At 36.5% G+C, this 22665-nt stretch overlaps 1 long non-coding RNA gene across 1 annotated transcript in view; it reads left to right on the top strand.

Annotated features, from left to right (window-relative positions):
- LOC104004884 (uncharacterized) overlaps nucleotides 1-17050 on the top strand; it is a 61969-nt gene extending 44919 nt beyond the window's left edge. Inside the window, exons 2-3 of the long non-coding RNA XR_001715272.3 lie at nucleotides 14459-14521; nucleotides 16970-17050. This is a non-coding gene — a long non-coding RNA (uncharacterized LOC104004884). The remainder of the gene's footprint in view (nucleotides 1-14458; nucleotides 14522-16969) is intronic.
- Nucleotides 17051-22665: the final 5615 nt, after the last annotated feature.

The following is a 22665-nucleotide window of genomic DNA, read 5'->3' as shown; positions in this document are numbered from 1 at the left end:
CCCCATGGTCTTGGGATTAACATTAGGCTCCTTGCTATTTATGCAAATTTCTGCAGCTGGCTTGGATTTCCTCTCAAAAATAATGGGATTTTCTTTTCTACTGCATCATCAGGCTGCAAAATTTCTGAACTTTTATGCTGTTTCCCTTTTAAAATTGAATGCCTTTAACAGCACCCAAGTCACCTCTTGAATGCTTTGCTGCTTAGAAATTTCTTCCACCACATATCCTAAATCATTTCTCTCAAGTTCAAAGTTCCACAAGTCTCTAGGGCAGGGACAAACTGCCCCAGTCTTTTGGCTAAAACATAACAAGAGTCACCTTTGTTCCAGTTCTCAACAGGTTCCTCATCTCCATCTGAGACCAGCTCAGCCTGGATCTTATTGTTCATATCACTATCAGCATTTTTGTCAAAGCCATTCAACAAGTCTCTGGGAGGTTCGAAACTTTCACACATTTTCCTATCTTCTTCTGAGCCCTCAAAACTGTTCCAAGCTCTGCCTGTTAGCCAGTTCCAAAGTCGCTTCCACATTTTTGGGTATCTTTTCAGCAATACCTGACTCTACTGGTACCAATTTACTCATAGTCCAACATATAGAGCTGATTTTCCTTGATATGTTAATATATTTTATTTCAGCTTTTAATATAATCTGGACACCTTTTTTTCATTGAAGAGCTAATTTTGTATCTTTAATTTTTCTTATTATGACATAAGCTTTTCAAATTTATTATAAACTCTTTATAGAGGTCAATGCAGTTTATCATGTGGTGGTACATCTCCCCTCTGCTTGAGAACATTAAACGATATTGAGGGGGCTTTTGGTTGTAACAGTGATTGAGGGTCCACTGGCATTTCGCACCAGGAGCTCAGGAATGCTAAACTTCTTGCAATGTGCAAGACAGTCTTGAAATTTAAAACTAATTGCTCTACCCAAGTACATTAATATCTCAGTTGAGAATACTGAATGTGGACTATTATTATGATTTTATAACTAATCCCTTGCTAGTGAGAAGGCTAGATGGCACAGCCACTTTGAAAACAGTTTGTCCTTGTCGCACTAAAGCTAAACATAGTTTTACCATACAATAAAGCAATTTCACTTCCAGGAATTTACTCAACTGATTGAAAAACTTACACTGACACACAAAACCTACATACGACGGTTTATAGCAGTTCTTTGATAATCATCAAAAACTGAAAACAACAAAGGTGTCCTTCAGTAGGAGAATAGATAAACAAATGCTTCATCTATACAACAGAATACTATTAAGTTACAAAACGGAATAAACTATCAAGCCACATGAAGGCATAAAGGAATCTTAAATGCACATTGCTAAGTGAAGACACCAATCTGAAAAGACTACATAATTTATGATTCTATTCATATGACATTATGGAAAAGGAAAACTATAGGCACTATAAAAAGACCACTAATTTTCAAGGGTTGATAGGTGAAGCAAAGGACTTCTTTTTTTTTTTTTTTTTTTTTTAGGTAGTGAACTATTGTTTACAGTAAGTTAATAGTAGATAAATAACACAACGCATTTGTAGAAACCTATTGAAATGATAGCATAGAGAGCAAACTTTAGTGCATGTCAACTAAAAAAAAACAAAGAAAATGAAGGATTTAAGAATGGAACTTTGACAAAATAACCTAACTGTAGTTTAAATGTATGAAATAACCACACTGAAGAGGGTGAGAGAAATCTGTAAGACTAAAGGCAAAAAATAACTGTAAAAAGCTATGTATTCTAGTTGAAAAGTTGTTTCCCCCAGGAGTACAGGTTAACAATTCTGACACCACTGTACATTTATGCCGGAATTGAATAATTAAGTAAATGGATGGAAGACAGTGCAAGCCATGTTTCTCACTGTTTCAGGGAGAGGTTAAGACAAGCAGGAGGAGAATGTTAAGCTGATCTATGTGGTAATGGAGTAGAGTTGCCAACATCAGTAAGAACTCCTGTTTAGATAAATATAAATGGTTACATATAAAAATAAAGATATGTGTGTATACACAAGGGGTGAATATACACACATTTATGTTTTTGAATTGTCATGAAAGAGGACCTAGAAGTCATGACTCTCAGTAGCAATGAGGACACCTAGCATACAGATTTTGGTTTTTGATTTGATTCTCCAGTGAAAGAAACTACGGCTCCTTGGAGAAATGGCTGATTCCAGGACTTAGTCAAAAAATATACAGGATGAGCCTGGAGCATCTTGTAGCATCAGTAAATAAGAGAGTTCTCAGAAAAAAAAAGGAGGGGGGAGAAGAAGAGCCCACAATATTGTGGGTATATATATTTAAAAAAAAAAAAGTCAACTGAGGCCAGTTGTGATGGCTCAAGCCTGTAATCCCAGCACTGTGGGAGGCCGAGGCTGGTGGATCACTTGAGGCCAGAAGTTTGAGAACAGGCTGGCCAATATAGCAAAACCCTGTCTCTACTAAAAATAAAAATAATAAAAAAAACAGCTGGGCATGGTGGTGCATGCCTGCAATCCCAGCTACTTGGGAGGCTGAGGCAGGAGAATTGCTTGAGCCTGGGAGGCAGAGGTTGCAGTGAGCCAAGATTGCACCACTGCACTCCAGCCTGGGTGACAGGGCAATACTCTATCTCACAAAACAAAACAAAACAAAACAAAACAAAACAAAACACTAACTGAGAGAGCAACAATGGCCAAAACTCAATTTGAAAAACAAAATTAAATAGTTTGAATTATATAAACCAAATTGTCTCTCCTCTCTGATTCCCAAATGTATTTCTTTTTAATTTATTATTTATATTTAACTTTTATATTTTAACATTTTTAAATCTTTATGTATATCAGTATGTACTTATGGATATATATTCATATAAGTACATATAAATAAATGATTGAATAAGCTTAAAAAACACAGAGAAGAGCGAGATTTTCCATGCAGAAAAGCCCCAAATAATTTATGTTGATCCTCTCCCTCAAAGTGGTAAAGCATAACTCCCTGCTCCTTAAGCCTGGACTTGTACTTAGTGACTTCATTTCCAACAGTACAGTAGGGAAAAAAGAAAATAGAGTTACTTTAGTGAGGAATCTCGACCAACACTATTTCAGCTAAGTGAGCAAGGTCAACATCAAGAGTGAGCAGTCATGGTGACAGCAGGCATCGTTCATACGATGTGATGAGAAGGGCAGTTTACCTTCATGGTCTTCCTCCCCAAATCACATAATCCAAGTCTAATAATGAGGAAAATATCAGGTAAATCTAATTGAAGGACATTTTACAAAATAACCTCACGAGTACTGAAAACTTTCTAGGTTATCAAAAATCAGGAAATCTGAACAAACTTGGACTTAATGAATAATTATATATCCATTTTTAGCTCATAATTGTGACTCGGGTACCATATGAGGATATGTCGCTAATGGGGGAAATTGGTTGTGGGTCTATAGGAACTTTTAGTACTATTTTCATGATTTTTCTGTAAATCTAAAATGATTCTCTCTCTCTCTCTCTGTATATATATACATACATATACATATATACATATATATGTATGTGTATATATGTGTGTGTGTGTATATATATATATATAAACTCAAGAAAGCAATATGACTTCTCTGGGTAGCATTTTGTAAATTTTGGACGATCCCTCTGTTGTTCACAATAATCGGTAAGACATTATTCAAATTTAATGGGCCAAAGACAGGACTGGGTTGCCAATTGTGAAACTACTAAACACACTGCTGCCCTCAACCATTCGCCCATTCATGTAGGTAAAACAAACAAACAAAAAAAACAGTTATAATTATTTAGGAATAAAAACCCAACCTCATTTTACATATAAGTACAAAGTAATGTTTTCATGGTTTTAATATGCAATACATGAAGATACTTCTTTTCTGTACTGAGGGAAGATTGTAAATTATTTTTCTTGAAACTTTACTAAGACTTGCTGTGCTCTATTGGAAAAATCATGTAAACAAAGGCATCAGTGCAAATGAAATTTGAATATCTAATACAAAACAGAAGTCAGTTTGTGTTTGTCGCTATCACATATACAGTGATTCTATACTTATGCACAAATATCTAATACATTTTATCTTTTAGGGTGGTTATTTTTCAGTATTCATGTCTTAAAACATCTATTATTTGTCATAACTGCCTGTTACTTTTTTTATGTTACATGAAAAATTCTACTTAGTTTTTGAAAACTTGTATATAAGTAGGTAGTATAACTTATCCATTATAATTCCAGATAACAAAGAAAGTATTCAACTATTTATTATAAAACGGATTTGGATCTGATTGCATTGAATACCACTAACTTCATACAATAAACTGAACTAGGGGCAGAAACTTTAACAGAGACAACAAATTGTCTACCAAAACTGTCAACTACTGTTCTATAGTATGCAGTTGTTTCTGGGAAGTGCTTGCCCAGAATGGAACAATATTGTAAAACCCTTCCTGCTTCTAAGCAAGCTGATGTGACAGTTTTCAGCACTGTAATATTGCAAAATGGGTAAGCCTTCCCCACCTCCCCGTGCCCTGGCTAGAAGTCAGGAACTTCATAGACTTGGGCATGGATCAGGTACAAGTTAGAAAGAACCAAATCCCAGAATTAAGACGGTGAAGACTCTCTGACCACCAAGGTACATCTATGTTGGACTCTCCAGGAGGGAGAAATTAACTTCTATTTTGATAAGTCATTGCAATTTGGGAATTTTGCTATAACAATAATCATTACCAAACTAACACACAGAATCCACGTTTATCACTGACTAAATTGAGAAAGCCACTTACTGGGTCTTCTTTTTTTTTTTTTTTTTCTTAATCTTTAAAAGGAAGTAAAACATAATGAAAACCTTATGGGGCTATTGTGGGATTTAAGTAAGATCATACTTAGAAAAAAAGCACTTGCACTTAGTAAGCCTAACTTCAGTTGCCTGGGGCATTGCCCTTTTTATTCCAATTTGTATATTTATTTACCTGCAATTTAACTTCTAACATCCAATAATGAAACCTAGACCTCAATTTCATTTAACTACGCTAGGTTGTAACTAAGGCTCTGAAATGTGTCTGTCAAATCCCAAGATTGCCAGGTCATAGGGTCTCCTTTTTTGTTCTTTCTATTAAATATGTCATTTGAAATATAGATAGCCATCACTTTCTCTCTGAATCAAGTCTCACAGAGTAGTGACTGTTGGATATTTTGCTTCACTCATTTATCAGAAAAATATATCATTTATTTTGTGACCAAAATGGTAATTGTTACTGATGTGCATCACATTTTCCCCAAACTGTGGAGAATTTACATCATTCATGCAGTGTAGATGTAGAAAAGGTTCAAGGTTCAAATCCTGTGTAAACCTCTTGCATAAGCTCCCAAGGGGGCTTCCAGACTGCGTTTTTGCTCATGATGAAAACACAGGCATTTGTTTAAAAATTGTGTAGAAGCTATGAATATGGAAAAGATGAGGCTAATGCCAGTGAATGCGTCAGCCACTCCATGTTTTATTCAGAGCCATGGCTCACAGACCCAGAGACCTTGCGACACACCCTTGCCTGAAATGCCATGCTGCCTATGGGCAAGAGTCAGCAAGCACTTTCAAATAGAGTGCTTTGTTTTCAAATAATACCTATTTCAAAATTTCCCAGATGACCAATTTTGGAAGCAAACAAAGTTGCCAAAAGTTAAGAAGGAGTCTGTATAGCTGGTCAAAAATCTTCAAATTTTTCTGACTGATCACAATAAGTATTTTTCTGCACACTACGAAAACAACAATTACACTTATTTACATTAAAGACACAGGAAGCAAATAATTTGATTGCATATTAAGAATTTCTCAAGCACTTCAATTAATCATTTTCTCATCATCTTAACACTCTACAATGGTGCATTGTTTCCTCCAGAAATGGCTTCAAATTATTTGGGGCAAAAAAAGTCTTTGAATAGTTCATCACAGTTTTGTAGGTCATCTTCCTTTCTCCCTCTTCCCAACACATAATACGCGTATGTAGGCAAAATATATGACATTTCGGGTAGCTTATGAACTCTCAACATCAGCACATGGACTCTCGCATCGGATCCACTGGCCTTCAGGGTAAATGTCCACCTACCTGCTCAGCCTGCTTTCAAATTCTTTTATTTGCTCCTTACCTTCCCAAGCAGACCCTTCTCACTTTGCTCACCCTATGCCGCCTTCACCTCTAGGTGACCACACACCACATCAGTCTCTGAATACACTGACATGTTCATGCATCTGTGCCTTTGCACATCCCATTCTTGACCTGAAAAGGCCATCTTCTCACCATCATCTGATTCATTATTCTTCAATACATTACCTCAGATTCCTTTTCTTCCATAAAACCTAGTTTTCCATGTACTTTTTCTTGCTACCTTCTCTGTGCCCTGATAGCACAGTCTGTGCACCTCTGTTCAAGCACTCATCACTCTATACCATATTCATTCTGGCTCCTTCCAGGCATGGAATGAATTCTATTAAAATCTGTATCTCTAACCTCCAACATAAAGTGTGTTATAAATAGAGATGATCAATGAAAGTCTGTAGAATGAATGAATGAATGAATGACGGAATGGCCTCTCTTACATTTTGAAGACAGAGAGGACTTAGGCTTAACTGTGAACAACTGAAACAAATAACAGATCCCAGTATCACCAGCAAAGCCTCGGTGTGCTTTACTGCAGAACAGCAAGTGCCAAGCTAATTTAATTGGGTTATTTCAGATCAAATAAAAGGCAAGGTCAAGAGAAGAGAACAGAAGCAAGCAAAGTGTCAATGTTAGATTAAAACATAGTGGCCAATAAAATCATCAGGTGAAAAATGAATGCCAATTTTCATGGTGTTCTACCAGTCTTTATGAGATGAAAACAAGCTGCAGGCACACTTTTTTTTTTTTTTAAGTAAAAACAAACCTAATAAGCAGAAAGACTGAGTTGAGCCCCTAGGGGAGGAGTGGGTTGCTGTTCTCATTAGGGTGTGGAAGCTGGGTAACAGCACATATTTTTTTACAGATCTCTCTTTCTCACTAACAGAAGAGTGAAAGAGAGGACGTTAGAATATAAAGACAGAGCAGGTTTCCACAGCTATATCCTGCCCTCCCCTTCATTAAGCCTCCAGCCCCTCCAGGCCTAGTATGAACCTATTATCTTGTAGCGCAGAGTTCCCATGTCAAATGCTGACGAAGAGGGTTGGCAAGCGATAAAGAGGAAATCAGGAGGCCGGAATTCCAATATGTGCTGTAACTTACCTGCTTGTGGAATGCTTGGTATGTTACACTTGCTATCCTCAATTTCTTTTTCAAGCTGGGCCATCATGTCTCTCTCACTGGACTGAAAGAGGGAGAAAACAGGAAACTGGGCACTCCTGGAGAGTGCCTCTTGCCTCCCGGGCAGAGGCTGAATTCTATTAATATTTGTATTTCTAACCTCTAACATAAAGTCTGGTATACGTAGAGACGATCAATGATAGTCTGTAGAATGTACATTTATTATATTGTATACTGCCGAGTCCATGTATGTACCCTTCATAAAAATAGGAGCTCTTTGAAGGCGGGAACCAATTTTTACTTAATTTTACTTTCTAAGAGCCTGGAATGTAATAGATAACAAATGCTCACTGAAATGAAAAAAGGAGGTATTCGGTGAACACCCAGTATAAAAATAAATTATTTACTATGATAGTTCCTGAAGATTACAAGAAACAAACATGGTTTATTGATGTATAAGAAGATTGGCATCTTCCTATGTAGACAAAGGAGGCTACCTGGAAGGCATTAGCAAGCAATATGATATGGCATATCAATAAGTCCTTGTCTTAGCACAGGCTGTTCTAAAAATATCATAAACTGGGTGTCTTAAACAACACAAATTTATTTCTTATAGTTCTGGAAGCTAGAAGGTTAAGGACAGGGTGCCAGCATTGTTAGGGTCCTGGTGAGTACCCCATTTCTGGTTTATAGACACCCATCCTGTGTATGCTTATATGACATAGAGAGAGATAGCTAGCTTTCTAGCATCTTCTTATAAGAGCACTAATCCCATTCATGATGATTTCAGTTTCATGGACTAATTATCTCCCAAAGACCCCACTTCCTAATATCCTCACATTGTGATGAAGATTTCAACATATGAATTTCTGGAGAGAAGACACAAATATTCAGTCCATAGCAGTCCTAATGATTTAGAGCAGGAGATATTTGTTAAAGTATAATAATTGGGCAAAGTGGAATTTCAGTCCTTGGTTCATACATATCTTTTCAAATACCTTTTTAGGTAAATGAAAAATACCTTCCAATGACAAAATATTTCTGAATATATCAAATATGTTATTCTCCCACTTCATCAGGTAAATTGTATGAATGTGACTTTAATCCACTGGATGGAAGTTTTTTGAATTCCAGACACAAATACAGAAGCACAGTTACTAGTTTAATTGAAACATCTGTTTTCAACTTCCTGAAAGGAACAGAAGAGGTTGCCAATGTACATACATATTTGAAGCAGGGCTTGTATTGCACACATGGATACAATATGCATCTGTAAAAAATTTCCAAGTGGTCTAATATCCCATTCAGGAAAAAGATGATGGAAGAATATGATACAGGAAAATGAGTAAGTCCTGCAACCGCCTTTTAGGAATTCAAGTTTCTAAGAGAGAGCAGAGATCACTGCTTAATAGTCAGTGTAAACCAGCTGCTGGCCATGTGACCAAATGTTTACCTATGGGTAATGTTTTAACCCCATTTCTCAGAAAGGAACAAAAGTCTCTAGTTCAAATGGAGGGATAAGTTTGGATATAAGTTTCCATAGTTCCAAATTCTGGCCTATTTTCTTTTACTAATCTGTTCAATGACTTTGACAAAGCACCTCATCATTTCATCATTCTGGGTCTCAGGTTTTTCATCGGCAAATTAAAAATTGCTAACAGGAACTGGGTCAAGGTCACTGGACTCTAGATCTCTTGAAATGATAATAGTCTTTAAATCAATAAGCAGGTAGCCAATCTCCAAAGAATTGAGAATGCAACCCACATTTCCTAAACAATACCCTAATTGTCTTAACAAGTTAATCACCTGGCACTTATTACAATCTCTACATTTTGGGTAGAGATTTATAGATGCAAGGACAGGGAAAAGCTAAACCTATTTTCTGACCTGAAGAAAATAAAGTAAAATGAAAGCATCGTAAGAATTTATGTTGGATCTTAACCCTGGTCATATTAATCCACTCAGCAATAGAACAGCCCAAAAAGGATCTGAGCCTAGCACCTCACCTTGCCTCTCAGCATGCTATGCCATCCAGAACACTGTCAGAATTAAGTACTTAGTTAATACAGGTAACTGTGATATGGTTTGGCTCTGTGTTCCCATCTAAATCTCACATCAATTTGTAATCCCCACACATTGAGGGTGAGACCTGGTGGGAGGTGATTGGATTATGGGGTCGGTTTTCCCCTTGTTGTTCTTGTGATAATGAGGGAGTTCTCAGGAGGTCTGATGGTTTTAAAAGTGGCAGTTTCCCCTGCTCTCTCTTTCTCTTCTGTCACCTTGTGAAGAAGGTGCCTGCTTCCCCTTCACCTTCCACTATGATTGTAAGTTTCCTGAGGCCTCCCCAGCCATGTTGAACTGTGTGAGTCAATTACATCTACTTTCTTTATAAATTACCCAGTCTCAGGTAGTATCTTTATGGCAGTGTGAGAACAGACTATTACAACATGTTACTTAACTTATGTGAGTTTTAGTTTTCTTCTTTACATTAAAGGGAAAATAATGACTATTCTCCTGTTAAGTATTAAATAAAACCCGTAAGTGAAGGATCTAGCATAGTACCTACAGGGCATGGTAGATTAAAAATATAGTTGGTTTTACCATGCTACAGAATTGCCTTTGCAAAACAATTCCTTTTAATGAAATGTGGCCTAATATCACTCTGCTTTCTAGACCTTTATAGCTGCCTTTTCTTGCTGTGCCTACTGTTAGCACCAGGTACTTAGGTTTGCTTGAAACTTCCTAGCCATATTTTGAAAACCAAAAATCGTATCCTTAACATGGGGTCCTGAGATCTATTTCTTTGTATTTTCATTCATCTCTGGCCCTGAGGCCGCTCACTTACAGGCATCAGATTTTCTCTAAGCCCTCTGATGTTGTCCAGGGAAGGACACACTTCAGGAGAGAAATGAGGCGAGAAAATGGCAAGATTTTTTCTGAAAGGTCATGGAAGAAAATGTACAGACCAGTCTGTGGCATGACTGACCCACTGAGGCGAGCAGAGGTGGCACCTGGGCCGCCACCTTGGAGGGAGGTAGATGCCCTGGGAGGGTATGGGGAGGTGGAGGTGGGGAAGAAAGAGTGGCAGTGGTCAGGCTTCATACCGCCCTTCAAAGCACTGGAAACCCACAGAGCAACTGGAAATAGATTCCTCCAAGATCTCTGTCTCTTCACAAACATTTTTGCCAAGCATTCAAAGGAACTAAAGGCTTGTGATCCAAATCAGAGACTTATGAACTCCCTTCAATTTCTGGTTGACCTTTGAAGGAAATTGACGCAAACATATTCTGAAAAACTCCAAAGTGCAGGAATAAAAAAGAGAGTGAAAGTTATGAGGAGGATGATTTCGACTCCACCTAACAGAAGTATCACACAGCGCTGTCTGCAATGGGCTAGGTACATTGAGGATCTATTTAGTACAATGTAATTACTCATCAGTTAAGCCCAGAAGCTGACAATCAAATTCAAATATCACATAAAAGGTGAAACGATTTCTAATTGGTACTTGGCAACTTTGAGTTTCTAATGTTTTTGGCTTTTTTCTAAAATGAACATATAGTAGCCAAATAGGTATTAGGAGCCTTTATTCTTTCTTCTCACCCTCTTTCCGAGTGATACATATTTTCAGAGTTTCAGCAGCCCACAGATGTCTTACTCCTCTGTTGTCTCTGGAATTTAGACCTGCATATCCAATGCTTGTGGGGCATCTCCACAAGGGAGTCCCACAGGCACTGCAAACTACATATTCAAAATTAAAATGTGAAGAATTACTTAATGGGTACAGTACACATTATTTGGATAATGGTTACACTAAAGCCCAGACTTCATGACTATGTAATATATCTATGCCACAAAACTGTACTTATACTTCTCAAATTGACACAAATGAAAAAGACAGAGAGAGAAAGAGAGAGAGGAGAGAGACTAATGCTGAGAATGGCTCCTACGTTTCAATTCCCTTTTAGCAGAATCAAAGGAACCAAAGACCTTATTTCCCAGACTTCTTTAAAATGACCATCACAGATGTGAAAATGGTGCAAATTTGGTAGCGTGGTGTTTCTAGAGATACACAGGAAAGGACATTTGTCTTTCTCCCTTCTAAAGTTGTCCTCATGTACCTCAGCTTAGAGCCAGCTTCTTCTAGGAATTTTGCAAGAACCTAATTACCTTTATTAAATCCTGTTTTGTTTTAACTAGTGTGGATCCTTTTTTTTTCTTCAATTAAACCCTGACCAATGCAATATTAAGATAATACTTCATACTACATCTAAATCCGCTTCTTTTAATGTCTTCCTTGCCTTGCTAAATGGTACCACCAAACAGACATCCAGCCATACAGCCGGGATATTAACTTTCAGGAATCAAACCTGACTCCACCTTCCCTATGAAAACCTTTCCTTATTGATCTCGAGAAAGGATGTGACCATTCCTTGTGTGTGTGTGTGTGTGTGTGTGCGCCAGACTTGTATCACAGTGTTATAATTTTACTAATTTGTTCTCGTGTTCCTTTTTCCATTTTACTATAATGGAGTAGGTGTATTAAATGTATTTATTAAATTCCTAAATTTATTAAAATATTAAGGCTCAAGGACATATTGTTTTTATAACCTGGGGTCATAGGACCCCTGAAGATCACTGTATATTTTTGTGCATACAATGTGTTTTTTTCTCAGAAGAAATAGTCCATACATTTCACTGACTGTAGTTTGGTTGAACAAATAAAACAAATTTTAAGCATAAAAATGTAATTAATGCCGGGGTAATAGCAAGTCACATACTTCGAAGTTACCACAAAGAGGATACATTGACATGGAAAGGTTCTGATCACACAGATGTCCCTCATTACAGCATTGTTCATGGGCTTGTTAAACATTTGTTTCCTGATACAGAAACTGAGCTGTGTGACGGCAAAGAGTGAGATACCCAGTTTCTTCTGAGTATCTGGCACAAGGTGTGGCAAATACTAAATGGTTTTGAAGGAATAAATGAACACATTCTCTGAAATACCACATGCATTCATCAATCAAGGTTTTCTTGAGAGTAATTACAAAATTTGAGTTAAAAAACATCAATGTAATGCAAGTATACTTGTGGTGGGCAGCTTCAGAGATAGTTTTCAATAATCCCAGCTTTCTACCATTCACACTCTTGAGTGTGCACTGAACATGATGAGGAGAATAAGTTGCTTTTAATGGCAAAGTGATGAAGTGTCACTTTTATGGTTAGGTTATAAAATATCGTGGTTTTCTGGTGTCCTCCCTGGCTTCTCCTACATGCTGGTTGTGATAGGGAGGATGACATGACAAGGAACTGAGGGAAGCTTCTGTCCAATAGCCAGCAGGGAACTGAGGTCCTCAGGCTTACAGTCCTGAAGGAACCAAATCCTGCTAACAGCCACGGGGTGAGCTTGGAAGCAGGTCCTACCCCAAGTGAACCTTGAGATGACTGTGGGCCTGGCTGAGTCCTTGATTGCAGCCTTGTAAAGGAACCCAAAGCAGAGGACCTAGCTAAACCATTTCCAGATTTCTGACTTGCAGAGTCTATGCGATAATGTTTATTTTTTAAGCCACTGAACTTGGGAGTAATTTCTCCACTAGGTAACTAACACAGTGTTTCTATATTTTGCGCATAATTAAAAAATACAAATAAGAAAAAGAATATACAGGCAAATACTATTGCCATGATAGATTCTGTTTTTGCTCTGACATGCTAATCATACCATATAGATCCAGTGTTTGTGGAAGTGCATGTAATAGAAGCATGGCATAGTGGAAAGAATTGATTTTTTTTAGAATGAGTCTGTTTGACTTTTGGCAAATTTCCACACGAGTTCCTATGCCTATTCTGTCTTTCACAGCTCTAAGAATTGTGGGGGAACGTGATGATAATTTTTGCATCCTAGATTTATTAAAATATTAAAGCTCAAGGAAATATTGTTTTTATAACCTGGGGTCATAGGACCCCTGAAAATCATTGCATATTTTTGTGCGTATGATGTGCTTTCCCTCTGAACAAATAGTTCATACATTTCACTAAATACTCAAGGAATTATGTATTCACATATTTTAAAATATTGATTTATTCTAATCCTTTTATTTTATATGGAAAAACCAATTCTTAAGGAGAAACCATTTATATCATACTATACAGCTAGTTAGTATCAGATATAAGGAAAGGTAAGTCTTCAAATTAGTTACTGCTCCTGCCATTTCCTTATGTTTTTGGTTTGCATGTTTTTTACACTCTCTCAACTTGTAAAGGTTAGAAGGCACACACAATATCATTAATGTTATCTAATTAATCTGGTAAATAATTTTTCATTCAACCACATGTTTATTGGATTCCTGTTATGTACCAGACACAATTCTAGGTGCTGAGAATACAACAGGAAACAAAACTCATTTCCTGTCCATGTATAGCTTAAATTACAGTGAGGGTAACTGTATTAGTTCATTTTCACACTGCTATAAAGAACTTCCCAAGACTGGGTAATTTATAAAGGAAAGAGGTTTAGTTGACTCACATTTCAGCATGACTGAGGAGGCCTAAGGAAACTTACAATGATGGTGGAAGGTGAAGGGGAAGAAAGGCACCTTCTTCACAAGGTGGCAGGAAGAAGTGCCGAGCAAAGAGGAAAGAGCCCCTTATAGAACCATCAGATATCATGAGAAGAAATATCACGAGAACAGCAAGGGGGAAACCACTCCCATGATTCAATTACTCCACCTGGTCTCTCCCTTGACATGTAGGAATTATGGGGACTGTGAAGATTGTAATTCAAAATGAGATTTGGGTGGGGACACAAAGTCTAACCCTATCATTAACAGAAACAGAAAAATTCATAAGCAAACAGATAATTTAACTTTAGATGATACTTTGTCATTTGTGTCATCTTAAGTGTGGCTGCTCTTCTTCATGGGATAAGGGTTACCTTTTATTTCTCTGATTCTTGAAAAAAAGGAAAAGGCTTTATACCAGAAACGCTCCCTGAAATCATGCTGTTCCTTTATTTACAGTGGAAATGCCCAGTGTCCACAGTGCCCTAAAGAGAGCAGAGAAATTAGCTTTGATAGGAAATGACATTTGGAATATGAGATTTAATCCAACAGAATACAATTATCTCTTTGAACAGTGACCAATAAAAATCAATTCCATTGTGATAATATTTTTATTTGCTCTATTTTAGGGTTGTCCTTAATCACTTGCTCAGACAAAAACAAGTCTCCTGAAAAACTAAAGATTCAAACGGGTAGGTATGGCCTTCTGAAAATTACCAAGAAAATAAAATTTTACAAGCTATCTACACCACTAAGGACGAATTACATCCGTTAATGCCTGTTTAAAAATAGACTGTTTGAAACTGACTTTCTTTTTACGAAATAGTCGTTGAAAGTCAAGAGAGATATAGTTTTACCAGTTAAGATTTTGAAATAAAAATGGTGACACATGAAAAATGGATTAAGGAGTTTAAAGAGTTTATGTGGCAAAAATGCAAATATTTAAATTTAAGAAAATTAAGATGAGGAGAAGACATTGTGATCAAGTAGTGTAGGAAATAAGAAATTAAGTCTATAGCTGGATACTAGATTTAAAACAATGTTAAATCAATACAAACCTCACTAATTTGTCTATGATATTAAAAAAAGGAATTATCTTTAATTTCAGTAGAAATAACATACCAATATAAATTACCAATGCATACCAATATTAGATAGTCTAATAAGATAAAAGGAAGAAATCTGATACTCAGTGCTGGAGTAATTCCCTATTTTATGGCATGGAATAAAGTAATAAATTATCACAGGCAACACATTTTTTATCCCAAAATTCAGTTTCCAGTACTTGAAAAGACTTGGAGACAATATCCTTTAATAGGCAGAAGATGATAATAATGGCTTGGAAAAAAGAAAATATAATACAGGAGGCTGCAGAGAAGTCATGAATAAAACCCTCATGGGGAGTATCATAATCAAGTTGAACACAACTGGAAATTCAGATACAAAAGAAAATCTTTATAGTACTTTTTTATGTATATTCCTTATCATTGTGCCTTCTAAGTCCATCAAAAGAAATTTCAAATCTCTCTCATATTTGTGCTGTAAGAGCTAAAAATTCAAATTGATGAAGGTATATTACGTTGGTAACTTAAATGTCATAAGCAGCATCTCCGTGAGTGATATGATACTCCAAAATAGTCAATAACTTCATGAGTATCCAGCGACAACTAAATAAAAATTTTTTCTAATACACATAGTTTAGATTCTGAAAAATAGAATGTGTATTATAATTTTACAAAACACATTTTGTATTTATATCTAAAAAATGAATTAGGTCCTAGGCTATATACTTATAAATACATATTTCACTTACATTACTGCCTAGCAGGATATCTTTGATATTCGACCTTTGTTCACTAAGTGAAATCCAAAAGCTCTCCTTTTCGCATTGTTTCAGGAAAATTTGTTATTTCAAGAAAATAATCAGAATCAGAATTTTAATAATTACCTTTTCAATAATAATCTTTAGTACTGCATAAATAAAAATAAGTAAGATTGTTATTCCTAACTCCTTAAAATAATACAGAATTTTGCTTTTTTTTTTTTAAGACGGAGTCTCGCTCTGTCACCCAGGTGCAGTGGCGCGATCTCGGCTCACTGCAAGCTCCGCCTCCCAGGTTCACGCCATTCTCCTGCCTCAGCCTCCCGAGTAGCTGGGACTACAGGCGCCCGCTACCACGCCCGGCTAATTTTTTTTGTATTCTTAGTAGAGACGGGGTTTCCCCGTGTTAGCCAGGATGGTCTCGACCTCCTGACTTCGTGAGCAGCCCGCCTTGGCCTCTCAAATTGTTGGGATTGATTACAGGCATGAGCCACCACGCCCGGCCAGAATTTTGCTTTTTTTTAAGTAAACTTTAGGAATAAAACTAATAACCACACTGATGATTTATTACAGAAATAGATACAGTTTATAAACTAACATTATTTTACTTAAAAATTATTATTATTATTATTTAGAGACAAGGTCTCTCTCTGTTATCCAGGCTGGAGTGCAGGGCTGTGTTCATTGCTCACTGCAGCCTTAGACTTGGGCTCAAGACAGTCTCCTTCCTCAGCCTTGTCAGTAGCTAGGAATATAAGCACATGTCACCATGTTCTGCTAATGTGTTTATTTTTTTGTAGAGATGAGGTCTCACTATGTTGCCCAGGCTGCTCTCAAACTCCTGGCCTCAAGTGATCCTCTTGCCTTGGCCTCCCAAAGTGCAGGATTATAGGCACAAACCACTATATGTGGCCATGATTTTTTTTAATTGACAAATAAAAATTATTGAATATATTTATGGTGCATAACATGATGTTTTGAAATATGTATACATTGTAGAATGTCTAATTCAACCTGATTAACTTGGTATACTTGCATTATCTCCCATACTTATCATTTTTGTGTGTTGAGAACACTTAAAATCTACTCTCAGCAGTTCTCAAGTATACAATAAATTAACTATAGTTACCATGTTGAACTTTTCCCTCCTAACTGGAACTTTATAATACTCATGAGCCTGGTTTTTTGTTTCTCTTCCCTTTGCTGCAATGTCACACTTGCTTTTGGTTAGAGGATACAAATGTCTTCTCCTCATCAGGGGAATTAAAAAAAAAAATTCAGAAAACACTCCATTTATTATTATTTTTTAATCCTCTAGGGGGCAGAAATACTCAAAGGAGAACTGCTGCTCAGCAGAATCACATCGAATGAAATCATAATTCTCATGGCTTCTATTAACATGTAAATAAATAATTCTTAAATCTAGAGCTCCAGCTCACATTATATTGCTGGACTTGTGACTCATAAATCTTATTAAATACAGGTATGTGTTATTTCATTTCACTCCACCTTATTGCAATTCACAGATATTGTGTGTTTTACAGATTTAAGGTTTGTGGCAACTCTGTGTTGAGTAAGTCTATTGGAATCATTTTTCAAAGAGCATGTGCTCACTGTATGTCCTCTTTGTACATTTGGATAATTCTCTCAATATTTCAGACTTTATTATTATTAATATCTCCTGTGATCTGTAATAAATGATCTTTGATATTACTATTATAATTGTTTTTGGGCACCAGGAAGCATGTCCGTATAAGATATCAAATATAATTAATAAACATTGTATGTGTTCTGACTGCTCCATTGACCAGCTGTTTCCCATCTCTCTCCCTCTCCTCTGGCCTCCCTATTCCCTGAGACACAACAATATTGATATTAGGCCAATTAATAACCCTGCAATGGCCTTTAAATGTTTAAGTGAAAGGAAGAGCCAAAAATCTCTCACTTTAAATCAAAAGCTAGAAATGATTAAGCTTGGTGAGGTAGGCATGTTAAATGCTGAAATAAGTCAAAAGCTAGGCCTCTTGTGCCAAACCATTAGCCAAGTTGTGAATGCATAGGAAAAGTTTTTGAAGGAAAATAAAAGTGTTACCTACACAAATGAAAAGAAAGCCAAAAAGGCTGTTGCCTTATTGCTGATAGGACAAACATTTTAGTGGTCTGGATGGAATATCAAAGCAGCCACAACATTCCCTTAAGTCAAAGCCTAATCCACAGCAAGACCTTAATTATTTTCAATTCCATGAAGGCTGAGAGAGGTGAAGCAGCTGCAGAAGACAAGTTGGAAGCTAGCAGAAGTTGGTTCATGATGTTTAAGGAAAGAAATCATCTTCATAACATAAGAGTGCAAGGTGAAGTCGCAAGTGCTAATGTAGAAGCTGCAGCAAGTTATCCAGAAGATCTAGCTAAGATCATTGATGAAGGTGGCTACACTAAACAACAGATTGTCGGTGTAGATGAAACAGCCTTCTGTTGTATAAATATGCCATCTAGGACTTTCATAGCTAGAGAGGAAATGTCAGTGCCTGGCTTCAGAGTCCCAAAGGACAGGCTGACTCTCTTGTTAGTAGCTAATGTAGCTGATGACTTTAAGTTGAAGGCAGTGCTCATTTACCATACAAAAATTTCTACCGCCCTTAAGAATTATGCTAACTCTCTTCTGCCTGTGCTCTATAAATAGAACAACAAAGTCTGGATGACAGCACATTTGTTTACAACATGATTTGCTCAATGTTTTAAGACCACTGTTGAGACCTATTACTAAAAAAATTTCAAAAATATTCCTGCTCATTTACAAAGCACCCAGTCACCCAAGAACTCTGATGGAGATGGATAAGGAGACGAATATTGTTTTCGTGCCTGTTAACACAACATCCATTCTGTAGCCCATAGATTAACAAGACATTTCAACTTTCAAGCCTTATTATTTAGGAAATATATTCATAGTGCTTTAGCTCCAATAGATAGTGTTTCCTGTCAAGAATATGGGAAAAGTAAATTGAAAACCTTCTGGAAAGGATTCACCATTCTAGAAGCCATTAGGAACATTTGTGATTAACAGGGGTGACGGGGGTCAAAATATCAATATTAACAGGAGTTCGGAAGAAGTTTATTTCAAACCTCATGGATGACTTTGAGGTGTTCAAGTTTTCACTGGAGGAAGTCACTGCAGATGTATAAATAGCAAGAAAACTAGAATTTGAAGTGGAGCCTGAAGATTTCACTGAATTGCTGCAATTTCCTGAGGAAACATAAATAGATGAAGGAGTTTCTTTTTATAGATGAGCAAAGAAAGTGGTTTCTTGAGGTAAAATCTACTCCTGGTGAAGATGCTGTGAAAATTATGAAATGACAAAAAAGGATTTATAATATTACATAAACTTAGTGGGTCCAGCAATGGCAGGGTTAGAGAGGCTTTATTCTACTTTTGAAAGAAATTTTACCATGGATACAATGCCGTTAGACAAAACTGCATATTACATAGAAATCTTTCATGAAAAGAAGAGTCAATTGATGCAGCAAACTTCACTGTTTTATTTTAAGCATTTGCCACAGCTGCCCTGACCTTCAACAACCATCATCCTAAAAAGTCAGCAGCCATTAACATCAAGGCAAGACCCTCCACCAGCAACAAGACTACCACTGTCTGAAAGCTCAGATGATTGCAGGCGTTTTTAGCAATAAAGTATTTTTAAATTAAGATATGTGAATTATTTTCAGACATAATGCTATTGCACACAGAAGAGTACAGTATAGCATAAACATGAATTCTATATATATGGGGAAACCAAAACAGTAATTTCTGTGACTTGCTTGATTGCAATCATCACTTTATATAGTAATCTGGGCCCAAATCCACAATTTTGAGGTATGCCTATATATGTCTATTTATTTCTAATCTATCTATTTATAAATTCAATTAGGACCTCATATTCATTGTCTCAAACAAAACATTTTCTTCAGTTTGGCTAAAGTTTTGAGTGACCTGCTTCTCCTCTTTTGTTTCATACTTCAAAAAATGCCATCACCTTCCACCCAGTTCCCCAAACCAGCTCCCAAGAAATTTTATTTGATTTAACCCTCTTTCTTGTTTTAATTTTCCTTAACTTTGTTGAGGTATAATTGACATATAAAAAGTGTACCTGTTTAAGGTGTACAATGTGATGTTTTGATATATGTATACATCGTGAAATAATCACCACAATCAAGCTAATTAGCATAACCAGAATCTCACACAGTTACATTTTGGTGATGAGAACACTTAGGATTTACCCACATAGGAAGTTTCAAGTGTACAATACGATATTGTTAGCTATAGTCACCATGCTGTAAGCAGAGTAGATGTCCATTTCTTGCTCTTTACATTTGATCAAGTCACTCAGTTTTATCAGTGTCATTTGAATGTACGTTAACTAAATCTCTATCAAAACACCTCATTTCCCCCATTCACTTTTCCACTATTAAAGTTCAGGCTGTTATTATTAATTCGAACCTTGGTCACTTTTAAAACCTCCAAGGTTATCACCATTCCTTCAGTTTTGTCCCTGCTGTCCCCACACAAACTGATTTTTTTCTTGTGGCCAGAATAATGCTTTTTCTAAACACAAATGTACTGTTTAACTGTACCCCTCTTTTTTAGTAAAACATTGGTATCCAAATGCCTTTCAGATCAATTATATAACATGTACTCTATTCAGAGCTCTTGCACACACTGGTTGTTACCTTTCTATATGCATGCTCCTCATTTTTATTCCATTTTTTCCACGTTTCAACCAATCTGAACTTCTTTCAGTTCATCAGTTATGGCATGGTGTCTCGGTTCGAGTTTATCCAAAAGCAGACCTTGAGACAAGCATTTACTTACATGTTGTCTTGGTCCATCCGGTTTCTTAAAACAAATTACCATGCACTGTTTAGCTTATAACCAACAGAACTTTACTTGTCACAGTTCTTGGAGCTGGGAAGTCCAACATCAATACACCAGCAGATTTGTTGTCTGGTGATGGCCCATTTTATGGTAAAAAAAAAACAGCAACTTCTCACTGTGTCCTCACATGGTAGATAGAATGGACAAGGGAGCTAACTGAAGCCTCTTTTATAAGGGCATTAATCTCACTTAAGGGGACTGATTATTTGCCCAAATCTTCACCTTCTAATACCATGACCTTGGGGTTTGAGGTTTCAGTATATAAATTTTGGGGGACAAAAACATTCAGACTATCACACATACATTTTAATAGGGAGTTGATGTCAGAAATCACCAGTGAGGTAATAGGAAAGTGAGACAAAGAAGGAAAGCAGTCAGTAATGGATGGATTAGTGAACATGTTACCGCTGTTGGTTTTGAAAGCTTAACCTAACTGTGGAGCTCTGGGGTCCAGTGTAGAACACATGCATTTGAGTTGTCCAGTCTCAGAAGCAAGAGAGCCAGGATATCCATACACTAAATCCTGGGAGGGGGATTCGTTTCTTGGTATTTCCAGCCATTTGCACACAGGCGGAACAGATTCCAGCAACCAGAGATAGTCTCCAAGCAGAAAGATACAGGCTTAGATGCTTGAAAAAGTGTTTCAGGCTGTGGCAATTATAAGGACTTAGGGGATATTGATGGAGGATTCACATAGTCAGCTACGTAACATTTTCATGCCTCTGTGTCTTCCTAAGGCTATCCCATTTGCTTGGGTGCTATCTTGCCCATGCCTTCGATACCCAACTAATTTCTTCTCATTCTTCCTTTGTTAGTTTGAACATAAATTATTCTTTATGCTTTCTTTGGCCTTCCAAATCTGTGCTAGTCACCTCTTCTGGTGACTAGCACAGATTTGGAAAAAAAAGGTATATGCCCTTTTTTCCACTATCTTAGTTAGAATTTATTACACCAACAGGTTAGTGAAGAGAATGTGACAAGTAGATACACATAAAAATATTGTCATAGAGTTATTGGAAGTAGATGGGTTGTTCATGATTAGAAATATCCAAGAAAGCTCACTGGGAGGCACAATATTTAAATTGATCCTTGGGAATAAAAAGAAATAAACTTTTAACAAAGACACTGAGGTAGTTCAGGCTTATTGGTGAAATGGTAGACATAACAGTATGACGGGGATACAGATGTCATAACAAAATGTAGAGGGAGACCCAGTTCCTAATACCAGCATGATAATGTGAGCCTACAAGCCATGTCAGATTTGGGCCATGTAAATATTTGATGAGAGAAATTGATAAGTACAACAGCAAAACAATGACAAAGTCACATACATGCATACACAGCAAAGATACTATGTATCTTAATTGCCCTAAACATGCTAAGGAAATTGTAGGTGCAGAATTGACCTTTTTAGTTTATATGACTGCTTATTATTCTTCATCAGGCAAACTGTTGTTGTGTCCAAAGACTTAAAAGTGAAATGACTTTAAAGAGCAAAAAGGTTTTGTTCTATACAAATGCATTGCAAATCACTTATTGTAGATCTATATTAGCTCAACTGTTTTAGGCTTTCAGGAATCATAAAACATTAACACATAAAGATGTTATGGTCTCTGATTTATAAAATATATTTCATCATATACTTCTACACTGAATGTTTAATTATATTTATTTTGAAAAGATATGACTTTTTTGTGTAATTAAAATCATTGTATGTGTATAGTAGAAATGTAATTATAACAATTATATTACATAAAGAGAAATATTATAAAAAAGAGACAATTAGGTATTTTGCTCAAACAAATTAAATTTCACAACTATATGTGATACATAATTACCAGTTACTCTTAAAAGCTTTTATTGACAGTGTGTATCTCAAAATAGAATGCAGCCTAAAACTCTAGCCTAGATTGAAGTGTGGTTGTTTTAAGTCTTAGAGAGGAAAGAACCAATAATAATGTTGACCTCTTGCCATGTAGTAGAATTAAGTAGAACACATGTGAGTCTCAGGATGTACCTCAGAGCTGAGAGAAATACAGGTTCATAAACACATGTGGGAAAGAAGTACTTCAGCAGAAGGCTGGATG

This window comes from Pan troglodytes, chromosome 12 (genome assembly GCF_028858775.2).
Source record: "Pan troglodytes isolate AG18354 chromosome 12, NHGRI_mPanTro3-v2.0_pri, whole genome shotgun sequence".
Classification (NCBI taxonomy): Eukaryota; Metazoa; Chordata; class Mammalia; order Primates; family Hominidae; genus Pan; species Pan troglodytes.
This window is presented reverse-complemented; position numbering and strand designations above follow the sequence as displayed.